At 40.3% G+C, this 14,456-nt stretch overlaps 1 protein-coding gene and 1 long non-coding RNA gene across 2 annotated transcripts in view; one reads left to right on the top strand and one right to left on the bottom strand.

The window, feature by feature from the left end:
* The window catches only part of MSR1 (macrophage scavenger receptor 1), a 76,171-nt gene that overhangs the window by 15,672 nt on the left and 46,043 nt on the right, over window positions 1-14,456 (bottom strand). The window lies entirely within an intron of this gene.
* The window catches only part of LOC122688047, a 55,609-nt gene that overhangs the window by 16,096 nt on the left and 25,057 nt on the right, over window positions 1-14,456 (top strand). Inside the window, exon 2 of the long non-coding RNA XR_006339315.1 lies at window positions 3,543-3,694. This is a non-coding gene — a long non-coding RNA (uncharacterized LOC122688047). The remainder of the gene's footprint in view (window positions 1-3,542; window positions 3,695-14,456) is intronic.

Here is a 14,456-nt window from a genome sequence, read left to right as displayed (position 1 = left end):
GAAAAAAATAGATGTCACATTCAAACACGTGATTCTATGAGCTTGCCTTATTGCCCAAATAAGTGTACAGAAGTATTCTCATTGTGGGTTCTTTCCCCTCTTACAGCTCCGAAAATGCCATTAAGGAGCCTGGCTTGTCCTGGATCAGTGGTTCTCAAACTTTAGTTTGTCTTAGCTCAGACTGCTACAACAAATACACCATGGACTGAATGGGTTAAACAATATTAATTTCTCACAGTTCTGGAAGCTGGAAAGTCCAAAAAACAAGGTGTTGGCAGATGCAGGATGGGGTTTAGCCAACTTCTTATAGCCAGCTGCCTCATGTCTGCTGTGCGCAGGTGGCCTTTCCTCAGAGTATGTTCATGCAAAAAAAGAGGTAGAGAACAGCTCTCTGGTCTCTTCTTGCAAGGCCACTAATAGAGGAAAACAGTAGAATGGGAAAGACTAGAGATCTCTTCAGGAAAATTAGAGATACCAAGGGAACATTTCATGCAAAGATGGACACAATAAAGGACAGAAATGGTATGGACCTAACAGAAGCAGAATATATTAAGAAGAGGTGGCAAGAATACAGAAAAAACTACACTAAAAAGATGTTAATGACCCAGATGATGACAATGGTGTGATCACTCGCCTAGAGCCAACATCCTGATGTACAAAGTCAAGTGAGCCTTAGGAAGCATCACTATGAACAAAGCTAGTGGAGGTGATGGAATTCCAGTCGAGCTATTTCAAACCCTAAAAGATGATGTTGTGAAAGTGCTGTACTCAGTATGCTAGCAAATTTGGAAAACTCAGCAGTGGCCACAGGACTGGAAAAGGTCAGTTTTCATTCCAGTCACAGTGAAGGGCAATGCCAAAGAAGGTTCAAACTATCACACAACGGCATTCGTCTCACACTCTAGCAAAGTAATGCTTAAAATTCTCTAAGCCAGGCTTCAACTGTACATGAACCAAGAATTTCCAGATGTTCAACCTGGATTTAGAAAATGCAGAGGAACCAGACATCAAATTGCAAATATCTGTTAGATCATCGAAAAACCAAGAGAGTTCCATAAAAACATCTACATCTGCTTCGCTACGCTAAAGCCTTTGACTGTGGATCACAACAAACTGTGGAAAATTCTTCAAGAGACGGGAATGCCAGACCACCTAACCTGCCTCCCGAGAAATCTGTATGGTCAAGAAGCAACAGTTAGAACCAGACATGGAACAAGGGACTGGTTCCAGATTGGGAAAGGAGTATGTCAAGGCTGTATTGTCAGCCTGCTTATTTAACTTCTATGCAGAGAATATCATGCGAATTGCTGGACTGGATGAAGCACAAGCTGGAATCAAGCTGAAATATCAATAACCTCAAATATGCAGATGATACCACCCATATGGCAGAAAGCAAAGAGTAACTAAAGAGCCTCTCGATGAAGGTGAAACATGAGAATTAAAAAGCTGGTTTAAAACTCAACATTCAGAAAACTAAGATCATGGCATCTGATCCCATCACTTCTTGGCAAACAGGTGGGAAAGCAATGGAAACAGTGAGAGACTTTATTTTGGGGGCTCCAAAATCACTGTGGATGGTGACTGTGGCCATGAAATTAAAAGCAGCTTGCTTCTTGGAAGAAAAGCTATGACAAACCTAGACAGCATACAAAGGTCCATCTAGTCAAAGTTATGGTTTTTCCAGTAGTCATGTATGAATGTGAGAGTTGGACCATAAAGAAAGCTGAGTGCCAAAGAATTGATGCTTTTGAACTGTGGTTTGGAGAAGACTCTTGAGAGTCCCTTGGACTGCAAGGAGATCTAACCAGTCAATCCTAAAGGAGCTCAGTCCTGAATATTCATTGGAAGGACAGATGCTGAAGCTGAAGATCCAATACTTTGCCCATCTGGTGTGAAGAACTGACTCATTTGAAAAGACCTTGATGCTGGGAAAGAGTGAAGTTGGGAGGAGAAGGGGACAACAGAGGATGACATGGTTGGATGGCATCACCGACTCAATGGACATGAGTTTGAGCAAACTCTAGGAGTTGGTGATGGACAGGGAAGCCTGGTGTGCTGCAGTCCATGGAATTGCAAAGTGTCAGACACAACTGAGCAACTGAACTGAATCCCATGTCAGGGACCCTACTCTCCTGACCTCACTTAAACCTAATTAGCTCCTTAAACGTCTACCTCCAAATGCCATCACACTAGGGTTTCAATATATAAATATGAAGAGGGGGCTCAAAGACTGTTGGTCTCACACCCAGAGTTTCTGATGCAGTAGGTTTTGAGCAGAACCCAAGAATCTGTGCTTTTCACAAGTTCCCAGGGACTTCCCTGCTGGTCCAGTGGTTAAGACCTCCTTTTCCCGTGCAGGGGGTGTGGGTTCGATCTGTGTTTGGGCAGCTAAGATCCCACATGCCTTGTGGTCCAAAGAAACAAAACAAACAAAACAAAACCATAATACAGAAGTAACATTGTAACAATGCAATAAAGTCCTTAAAAAGTGGTCCACATTAAAAAAATAAAAAAAAATACAAGTTCCCAATGATGCTAATACTATTAGGTTCCATACTTCTATAACCACTAACCTAAAGATCACATTATACATTTTAAAGAGAAAGCATGTTATATAAGAAGCAACTATTGATGCTTGTATTCAATCCTTTGACCTCATTTATTTCAAAAAGAATGGCTTGTAGATTTCTTCCAAATTCCCTGTGCTTGTAGGATTTTAAGGGAGATTTAATTCCTTAGTGCCAAATATGTCTGGACATGCCTATGCTTATCTCTGACTTAAATATTTTGAGTTATAAATCAATTGCTGGTAGCTGATCACACTTTGATGATCCCTGGTCATCTCTGAACTAATAGAATGAAAAGAAGCAGGTCAATAGATTCATTCAAGTGTCAGTATCATACATGCAACTACTCTGTTTTGGAGAAAAGTTCATTTTATCATTTTGAAGAGCCTCAGTCACAGCATGTTTCTCTATAAGATGGTAGATCAGAATTTTCCATGAATGTGGATGTAAATAATGCCTTAGCATCACACTAATATAATTAGTCAAACAGATTTTTTTTTCCCCCATTGGGAAACTTTTGCCTTGTACTTAAGATTTCAGAAGAGTAACTTTTATGATTTTTTTTTTTCTGGGTCACTATCTTAATTCCCTTCTTAACTTTATTAAACGTAGATTTTTTTTCTAGAGTCAAATCACAGACACATAGATAAACACTAGGTGGCCACTACATGACCCTCTGTATTAGTTATTACTTTGTAATTGGCTAAAAACAGAAACACAAATCAAAATGGGAAGAACTCCCCGTGTCAAAGACCACAGGATTCTCTCAGAACTCAGTGATGCGAGAGTAGTCAGGCACCTGGACCAGCTAAACCAAGACTTGAACCTGCTCAGGACTCTTGCCAACTGTTATCCAAGAGTCTCTGTTATGTTGCTTCATTCTTTTCTTTAATTGCCAGCTGGATATCTTTGCTCTTCAGTAAACATGCCTGTTATCAACTCTCAAATTTATATTTTACATTCTCTTTCTTACAGACAGTTCTAAAATAGCCAGGGAAGTCCTCTGATGGCCTAGTTTGGGTGAGATTCCCATCTATGGACTCAACAGCTTGGGCCAAAGACATGGTCAGTTGTGTTCACATGGCATTCTTGGAATGGGGGAAGGAGAGGGGCATTTCCTGTGGAAGGTGAGTTTTGAGCAAAGACAGTAAGTCCAGCTCATAAAACACTTTAATAACCTTGGTGTATTTATGATTAATAATTGTACTATATGTTTAGCCTTGTGTTCTTTTTCATATCCCTGACTGTAGAGTATAACTGAAATCAAAAATGCAAGAGTTAGATAATCTGGATTCTCCCTCTTCCTCTGACTCTGTTCATGTGAGCTATTAGACAGGTTAACCTCTAGGACCAAATTCTCCAACTGTTAAGAAAGAGTACATGATATTTTCTCTTTTACTTAAACACATCTAAACACAACTTCTCTGTGCCAGGCATTTTCTTTGGTTCTATGAATTATTTGAATAGAGCATGTATCCTGCCCTCAAGACTCAAGTATTTTTGAGGTTATTATGAAGCTTTGTTTTGTAACAGGAGGGAAAAGGGCACGGCACAACTTTTGAAAGAATGACATAGCCCAGTAAAACTCATTCAGTTGTGTCTGACTCTTTGTGACCCCACGGACAATAGAGTCCATGGACTTCTCCAGCCCAGAATACTACAGTGGGTAGCCTTTTCCTTCTCAAGGGGATCTTCCCAAACCAGGGATTCAACTCAGGTCTCCCACCTTGTAGGCAGATTCTTTACCAGCTGGGCCACAAGGGAAGCCCAAGGATATTGGAGTTGGCAGCCTATCCCTTCTCCAGCAGATCTTCCTGACCCAGAAATCAAACTGGGGTTTCCTGCACTGCAAGCAGATTCTTTACCAACTTATCTATCAGACATAGATCAAGGACACAACATAAACCGATGAGAATCAAATAGCTTCGAGATGGCAGACAAAGTTGACTTGATTAGACCTTGATCATCAGGAAGCGAAATGTCACACCCAGAGGCACCATGACAGTTGCAAGTCATTGTCAAAAGACTAAGAAGTGGGTGGTGACCGATTTCCTGGAAAATTCCACCCCTTCCGAAAAATAGTTGGAAAGTTCATTAGCATATGAAATTACCAGCCTATAAAACTAACCATGCCACATTTGTGCAGAAAATCCTGCAGTCTTTGAAAGGAGATTAGTGGACACTTTTCAGTTCAGTTCAGTCACTCAGTCATGTCCAAGTCTTTACAATCCCATGGACTGCAGCATGGCAGGCTTCCCTGTCCATCACCAACTCCTGGAGCTTACACAAACTCATGTCCAGGATGTCAGGGATGCCATCCAACCATCTCATCTTCTGTGGTCCCCTTCTCCTCCCGCCTTCAATCTTTCCCAGCATTAGGGTCTTTTCAAATGAGTCAACTCTTCACATCAGGTGGCCAAAGTATTGCAGTTTCAGCTTCAGAATCAGTCCTTCCAATGAATATTCACGACCGAATTCCTTTAGGATGGACTGGTTGAATCTCCTTGCAGTCCAAGGGACTCTTCAAGAGTCTTCTGCAACACCACAGTTCAAAATCATCAATTCTTCGGTGCTCAGCTTTCTTTATAGTCCAACTCTCACATCCACACATGACTACTGGAAAACCATGGCTTTGACTAGATGGGTCTTTGCTGGCAAAGTAATGTCTCTGTTTTTTAATATGCTATCTAGGTTTCTCATAGCTTTTCTTCCAAGGAGCAGTTCAGTTCAGTTCAGTCACTCAGTCATGTCCAACTATTTGCAGCCCCATGAACCGCAGGATGCCAGGCCTCCCTGTCCATCACCAACTCCCAGAGTTTACCCAAACTCATGTGCACTGAGTCGGCGATACCACCCAACCATCTTATCCTCTGTCATCCCCTTCTCCTCCCACTCTCAATCTTTCCGAGCATCAGGGTCTTTTCAAATGAGTCAGCTCTTCGCAATCAGGTGGCCAAAGTATTGCAGTTTCAGCTTCAACATCAGTCTTTCCAATGAACATCCAGGACTGATCTCCTCCAGGATGGACTGATTGGATCTCCTTGCAGTCCAAGGGACTCTCAAGAGTCTTCTCCAACACCACAGTTCAAAAGTGTCAATTCTTCTGTGCACAGCTTTCTTTATAGTCCAACTCTCACATCCATACATGACTACTGGAAAAACCATAGCCTTGACAAAACGGACCTTTGTGGACAAAGTAATGTCTCTGCTTGTTAATATGCTGTCTAGGTTGGTCATAACGTTCCTTCCAAGGAGTAAGTGTCTTTTAATTTCATGGCTGCAGTTACCATCTGCAGTGATTTTGGAGCCCAAGAAAATAAAGTCTCTCATTGTTTCCATTGTTTCCTCATCTATTTGCCATGAAGTGATGGGACCAGATGACATGATCTTAGTTTTCTGAATGTTGAGTTTTAAGCCAACTTTTTCACTCTCCTCTTTCACTTTCATCAAGAAGCTCTTTAGTTCTTCTCCACTTTCTGCCATAAGGATGGTGTCATCTGCATATCTGAGGTTATTGATATTTCTCCTGGCAATCTTGATTCCAGCTTGTGCTTCCTCCAGCCCAGCGTTTCTCATGATGTACTCTGCATATAAGTTAAATAAGCAGGGTGACAATATACAGCCTTGACGTACTCCTTTTCCTATTTGGAACCAGTCTGTTGTTTCATGTCCAGTTCTAACTGTTGCTTCCTGACCTGCATATAGGTTTCTCAAGAGGCAGGTCAGGTGGTCTGGTATTCCCATCTCTTTCCGAGTATTCCACAGTTTGTTGTAATTAACACAGTCAAAGGCTTTGACATAGTCAATAAAGCAGAAGTAGATGTTTTTCTGGAAATCTCTTGCTTTTTTGTTGATCCAAAAGATGTTTGCAATTTGATTTCTGATTCCTTTGCCTTTTCTAAATCCAGTTTGAATATCTGGAAGTTCACGGTTCATGTACTGTTGAAGCCTGACTTGGAGAATTTTAAGCATTACTCTCCTAGTGTGTGAAATGAGTGTAATTGTGCGGTAGTTTGAACATTCTTTGGCATTGCCTTCTTTGGGACTGGAATGAAAACTGACCTTTTCCAGTCCTGCGGCCACTGATGAGTTTTCCAAATTTGCTGGTATATTGAGTGCAGCACTTTCACAGCATCATCTTTTAGGATTTGAAATAGCTCAACTGGAATTCCATCACCTCCACTCACTTTGATCATAGTGATGCTTCCTCAGGCCCACTTGACTTCACATTCCAGGATGTCTGGCTCTAGGTGAGTGATCACACCATTGTGATTATCTGAGTCACAAAGATCTTTTTTGTACAGTTCTTCTGTGTATTCTTGCCACCTCTTCTTAATATCTTCTGCTTCTGTTAGATCCACAGTGTTTCTTTCCTTTATTGTGCCCATCTTTGCATGAAACGTTCCCTTGGTATCTCTAATTTTCCTGATGAGATCTCTAGTCTTCCCCATTCTATTGTTTTCCTCCATTTCTTTGCATTGATTGCTGAGGAAGGCTTTCTTATCTCTCCATGCTATTCTTTGGAACTCTGCATTCAAATGGGTATATCTTTCCTTTTCTCCTTTGCTTTTCACTTCTCTTCTTTTCTCAGCTATTTGTAAGGTGTCCTCAGACAACAATTTTGCCTTTTTGCATTTCTTTTCCATGGGGATGGTCTTGATCAGTGCCCCTGCACAGTATCATGAACCTCTGTCCATAGTTCTTCAGGCACTCTATCAGATCTAATCCCTTGAATCTATTTGTCACTTCCAGTGAATAATCATAAGGAATTGGATTTAGATCATAGCTTAATGGTCTAGTCGTTTAACCTACTTTCTTCAATTTAAGTCTGAATTTGGCAATAAGGAGTTCATGATCTGAGCCACAGTCAGCTCCTGGTCTTGTTTTTGCTGACTTTAAGGAGCTTCTCCATCTTCAACTGCAAATAATATAGTCAATCTGATTTCGGTATTGACAATCAGGTGATGTCCATGTGTAGAGGCTTCTTTTGTGTTGTTGGAAGAGTGTATTTGCTATGACCAGTGAGTTCTCTTGGCAAAACTCTATTACCTTTGCCCAGCTTCATTCCGTACTCCAAGGCCAAATTTGCCTGTTACTCCAGATAGCTCTTGACTTCCTACTTTTGCATTCCAGTCCCCTATAACGAAAAGGACATCTTTTTTGGGTGTTAGTTCTAGAAGCTCTTGTAGGTCCTCATAGAACTTCAGCTTCTTCAGCATTACTGTTCAGGGCATAGACTTGGGTTACTGAGATATTGAATGGTTTGCTTTGAAAATGAACAGAGATCATTCCGTCGTTTTTGAGACTGCAACCAAGTACTGCATTTTGGACTTTTTTGTTGACTATGAGGGCTACTCCATTTCTTCTAAGGGATTCTTGCCCACAGTAGTAGATATAATGGTCATCTGAGTTAAATTCACCCATTCCCATTTAGTTCACTGATTCCATTATAGCTCACTGATTCCTAAAATGTCGATGTTCACTCTTGCCATCTCCTGTTTGCTCACTTCCAATTTACCTTGATTCATGGACCTAACATTCCAGGTTCCTATGCAATATTGCTCTTTACCTCATGGGACTTATTCCATCGCCAGTCACATCTACTGCTGGGTCTTGTTTTTTCTTTGGCTCCCTGTCTTCTTTCTTTCTGGAGTTATTTTTCCACTGTTCTCCAGTAGCGTATTGGGCACCTACCAACCTGGGGAGTTCAGTGTCCTATTTTTTTTTTTTTTTCCTTATCATACTGTTTATGGGGTTCTCAAGGCAAAAGTACCGAAGTGGTTTACCATTCCCTTCTTCAGTGGACCATGTTTTGTCAGAACTCTACACTTTTAGGAGACTTTTAGTTCAGTTCAGCTCAGTTTAGTTGCTCAGTTGTGTCCAATTGTTTGCGACCCCTTGGACTGTAGCACACCAGGCTTCCCTGTTCATCACCAGTTCCTGAAGCTTCCTCAGATTCAAATCCATCGAGTTGGTGAGGCCATCCAACCATCTCATCCTCTGTCATCCCCTTCTCCTCCTGCCTTCAATCTTTCTAAGCATCAGGGTCTTTTCCAATGAGTCAGTTCTTCGCATCAGCTGCCAAAGTGTTGGAGACTTTTAGGAAGTATACAAATATGAATCCCTCCTCCCCTGAGGGACAGGCCCCCTTAGCTATGTATTTCATAGCCCAGTCTGCCCCAGACATCAGGCACAAAATTCAGAAAGCAACTGCTGGGCCTCAGACTTCAGTGAATCATTTGCTCCAATTCGCTTATTAGTTTTTAAAAATAGGGATATGGCCAAGTAGGCTGAACACACCCAGAAAAATATGCAAAAGACCCAAATGATTGCAATGGTTTTTTCTGCTCAGAGACCACCAACAAATCTTCTCACTCAGTAGCATATGAAGTTGCCAGCCTATAAAAACTAAACAGGCCACACTTCATATAGGAACTTGTGGTCTGTGATGGCCCACACTCTGTCTGTGGTATGTGCTTATCTCTGAATCTGAGTAAATCCACTTCTTACCTATCACTTTGTCACTCACTAAATTCTTTCTGCCTTGATACATCAAGAACCTGAGCTTCCTTAGGTCCTGAAACCAGGTACGGTGGGTTTTGGCAGGGTTCAAATCCTAGCACATGGGTTCAAGTTCCAATCTGAGGTACGCAGTTTGGGTTTATTCTTCAAAGTGAAATATAAATCTGAAGTTTTTACTTTTACAAGTTTTGAAAATTTTGAGATTTACATTTTAAGGTGAGTACTTGAATATATTATCATACTATTAAACACCTTACTTATTAATTTTTTAACTATTTTCCTATTTAACACTTAACCTTCTCAAAGAGGAGCTTTCAGCCCAATAGGTTGAACTTTTGCAGACAGACAAAACCTACCATATGGTTTCAGAAGGAATATATGTGACTTTTGTTATTTCCAAACATGATGGATCTTGAAGAGGCTCATGAGACCAGTAATGAGTAAAATATGGCCCTTAAGCCAATCCTAGCTTTCTGTTTATTTTGTAAATAAAGCTTTAGTTTATTTACTAAATAAACCTTAAAATTCTCCAAGCACAGCTTCAACAATATGTGAATCAAGAACTTCCAGGTGTTCAAGCTGGATTTAGAAAAGGCAGAGGGACCAGAGATCAAATTGCCCACATCTGTTGGATCATAGAAAAAGGAGGAGAGTTCCAGAAAAACACCTACTTCTGTTTTATTGACTACACCAAAGCCTTTGACTGTGTGGATCACAACAAATGGTGGAAAATTCCAGAGACTGGAACACCAGACCACCTTACCTGTCTTCTGAGAAATGCAGGTCAAGAGCCAACAGTTAGAACCAGACATGGAACAACAGACTGGTTCCAAATTGGGAAAGGAGTATGTCAAGGCTGCATATTGTCACCTGGCTTATTTAACTTATATGCAGAGTACATCATGAGAAATGCCAGGCTGGAGGAAGCACAAGCTGGAATCAAGATTGCCAGGAGAAATATCAACAACCTCAGATATGCAGATGACACCACCCTTATGGCAGAAAACAAAGAAGAACTAAAGAGCCTCTTGATGAAAGTGAAAGAGGAGAATAAAAAGCTGGCTTAAAACTCAACATTCAGAAAACTAAAATCATGGCATCTAGTCCCATCACTTCATGGCAAATAGATGGGGAAACAATGGAAACAGTGAGAGAATTTATTTTCTTGGGCTCCAAAATCACTGCAGATGGTGATGGCAACCCTATAATTAAAAGACACTTGCACCTTGGAAGAAAAGCTATGACCAACCTAGAAAACATATGAAAAAGCAGAGATATTACTTTGCCAACAAAGGTCCATCTAGTCAAAGCTATGGTTTTTCCAGTAGTCGTGTATGGATGTGAGAGTTGGACTATAAAGAAAGCTGAGTGCTGAAGAATTGACGCTTTTGAACTGTGTTGTTGGAAAAGACTCTTGAGAGTCCTTTGGACTCCAAGGAGATCCAACCAGTCCATCCTAAAGGAAATCAGTCCTGATTATTCATTGGAAGGACTGATTCTGAAGCTGAAACTGCAATACTTTGGCCACCTGATTGCGAAGAGCTGACTCACTGGGAAAGACCCTGATGCTGTGAAAGATTGAAGGTAGGAGGAGAAGGGGATAACAGAGGATGAGTTGGTTGGATGGCATCACTGACTTGATGAACAGGAGTTTGTGCAAGTTCAGTAGTTGGTGATGGACAGGGAAGCCTGGTGTGCTGCAGTCCATAGGGTTGCAAAGAAGCGAACATGACTGTGAGACCTAACTCAACTCAACTGAAAGCTTTAGTGGAACGCATCCATGCCTGTTAGTTTACATATGATGTAGGTTTGCTTTCAGGCTACACAGCAGAGTTAAATAGTCTAACAGAGACCTTCTGGCAAGCAAATCAAAAATATTTACTAGCTGGTTGTTTTCTGAAAAAGCTTGGCAACCCCTGATATAATTGAAAACACAAGACTAGTATGATAGCAGATTTCAGTAGGGAAAAACCTGCCACATGACCCCTGATTCATGGACCTAACATTCCAGGTTCCTATGCAATATTGCTCTTTACATCATCGGCACCAGTCCCATCCACAACTGGGTGTTGTTTTTGCTTTGGCTCCATCCCTTCATTCTTTCTGGAGTTATTTCTCCACTGATCTCCAGTAGCATATTGGGCACCTACTGACCTGGGGAGTTCATCTTTCAGTGTCCTATCTTTTTGCCCTTTCATACTGTTCATGGAGTTCTTAGGCAAGAATACTGAAGTGGTTTGCCATTCCCTTCTCCAGTGGACCACATTCTGTCAGACCTCTCCACCATGACCCGACTGTCTTGGGTGACCCCACATGGCATGGCTTAGTTTCATTGAGTTAGACAAGGCTGTGGTCCATGTGATCAGATTGGCTAGTTTTCTGTGATTGTGGTTTCAGTCTGTCTGCCCTTTGATTCCCTCTCGCCCTGCCTACCGTCTTACTTGGTTTTCTCTTACCTTGGATGTAAGGCTATAATTAACCTCTACTTACGTTTCCAGTTTAACGCTTTGAAAACCTCTTTGCCCCTCCCTTCTTGCTCCCTTTTCTTCAGTTACATAATTACTCACATTTCCAAATAAGCCTTCCCTCCTTTATTCCTGGGGCTTTGGTCCCTCGATCCCCCATACCCTCTCCTCCTCGCAGCCCCCACCAACACCTCCCATTTCTTCACCCTCAGCGCCCAATTTTGATAGACACCCTTCTCAAGCTTGGACAGCACTGAAAGTGTTAGTCGCTCATCTTGTCTGACTCTGCCACCCATGGACTGTAGCCCACCAGGCTCCTCTGTCCAAGGGATTCTCCAGGCAAGAACACTGGAGTGGGTTGCCATTTCCCTCTCCATGGGATCTTCCCCACCCACGGATCGAACCCAGGTCTCTCAAATTGCAGGCAGAGTGTTTATTCTTTGAGCTACCTGAGAGCCCAGCACTGCTGACCTACAAAGCACCGGAAACTGGTTTATTTTCGCCCCCATACTGAAATCCTTCCAGTTATCTTTTCCATACCTGACCAAATTTCACTTGATGAAGCATGATGGTATAAATGAATGAATGAATTTTGAGTTACTCTTGATATGTGATCTCTATGACCTGAGTGGATTAAATTGGCAAATGTTTAAAATACCAAACACTGAAAGGAATAGAATTTAGTATGTCATCCATCTCTAGAGAGAATGTTGTTTCTATGTGCAGAAGCAGTAAAGAAAATTGCGCAGAGAAGGTTGATTAAAAAAAAAAGAGTCCTATTACAGGAAAAAAATCTCCATGGTTGTCCACTAAGAGCCCTCTAATGTGGAATGGTCTGGTGGGAGGGTTTGATCAGAAGCCTCACAAATTCCAAAGCCTGATTTTTAGGTTTAGCGGATTTATCTCTTAGTGGCAGACTAATGTTAAACAGAATCTTGGGACTAAATGTCAATGCAATTTACAACTAGAAATGTAATTGCCTCAAAAAACAGGAATATTTTTAACTACTTGACAAGGCCATTTTCTCTCTGTGGGCAATCTGTGCAAGAAGTCAAATCATAATCAGTGAATTATTCGTTTAATTAATTTATTAATTTACAATGAGGCAGAGCAGTGAGATTTTGCCTCTGGGATTGGCCCATGCTCTTTTGCTTAACACATTTTTCTTTCTATATGTTAATATATTTCATCAGGTTAGGGGATTTTACATATCTCTGCTCTCATTCACTGTGGTTTAATTTTCTAAAAGCAGTCTTACCATACTTATTTCCTAGGGTTAGAAGGAAGAGTAGAGTACTGATAATTTCTATATATTATTAAAAGTCTATAAGAAAGATAAAAACAATATGTGAAATACTTATTATACAAATAGCTCATTCGTATATCTATAATCATAAGGTATCAAACAAAAAATAATGAGCAGGTAATTTACAGAAGAAGGTTTTTTAATCTGAGAAAATAACTTCAAATTAGTGCAAGTTACCAAGTTCAGTGGCCATTGTTGGTTTTTTGGTTTACTTGTTTGTTTGTTTATTGAAGGCTTATTTTTAAAGGAAGAAGTAAAACAACTACATTAAATATCTGGAATAGAGGAATAGCTAAATTAATTATAGTATATACACTAGAAGGATAGTTTTAGAGGCATTAAACGTAATTGTCAAAGGAATCATGTAGAAAATGAAAAAAATGGTAATATAAAATTAAGTGACTATATTAATATTTTATTTTACTATGCCAAAAAGTTGATATTTAAAAAGACTAGAAGGAAGTATCCAAGAATATTGATAGTAATTTTCTATAGGGGATAGGAATTGAATATAAAACATTTTTCTTATTTTCTGAAATTATATTATTTTTAAAATTAGGATTAACTAAAATAAGTGGTGGCCAGATATTCACTAATGTCCTTACTGTTTTAAGGGGTCTATTACTCAAATAAAGCCGAGATTCATAAAACTGAGAAAAATAACAAGCTTAGAATGAGAGATCTTGTATAATGTTATTTATATAAAACAGAAAATAATACCATCTACCATTTATGCAAACATACATATGTAGTAAATATACAGAAGCATGAATGGAACCAAGCATGTAAATGGAAGTTTAACCTAGAAAAACAAGACAGGCAAGCATAAATGGGACTTCAACTGTGCAAGTTAACATATTTCTTAAAGTAAATACATGCAGTCAGTATGGTAAAAGGACAACACCTCTGAAATGCAAGTGGTGTAAACATGATTATGTATCAGCTATTTGTTGTAACTTTTCTTTCTTCCTGTCTTTATATTTGAAATCTATTTTATTTAAAGAAATCTATTTTAAGTCTCATGTTCATAGGGCTGCTGATGGAGCCATCCATGAGCCCAAAATAAATTATAGAAGTGCTTCATATGTAAGTCTTTTCCAGAAAGTTAGGAAAAAATATGAATCTACCAAACATAGGACAGGAAGAGGGCAGGGCACAACCTTTAAAAGAATGACAGAGATGTTGCAGGCACAGAATAGACTGGTTAGCACCAACTAGGTTCAAAACAGTGGACAAGTGAACTTCCACTAGACCTTCAGCCTCATTATATACTTACTATAATACATAGGAAAGCTAAATGACTCACCTGCAGACACCAAGACAGTTCTAAGCCCAGCCATAAACAGACAAGAGGGCAGTGACCCAATTCCTGGAAATCTTCACTCCATCCCCAAAATAGTTGGAATAATCCTCCCACTTATTAGCCTATAAAAACTAACCACCCTGTATTTTGGGGCCTCTTACCTTCTGAGATGGCCCAGACTTTATCTATGAAGTGTGTGTCTTCCTGAATAAGCCGTCTTTACTTTACTATGACTCTTGAATTCTTCCCTGAGGGAAGCCAAGAACCCATCCTAGGCACCGTCGCAGGGACTC

This window comes from Cervus elaphus, chromosome 32 (genome assembly GCF_910594005.1).
Source record: "Cervus elaphus chromosome 32, mCerEla1.1, whole genome shotgun sequence".
NCBI lineage: Eukaryota > Metazoa > Chordata > Mammalia > Artiodactyla > Cervidae > Cervus > Cervus elaphus.
This window is presented reverse-complemented; position numbering and strand designations above follow the sequence as displayed.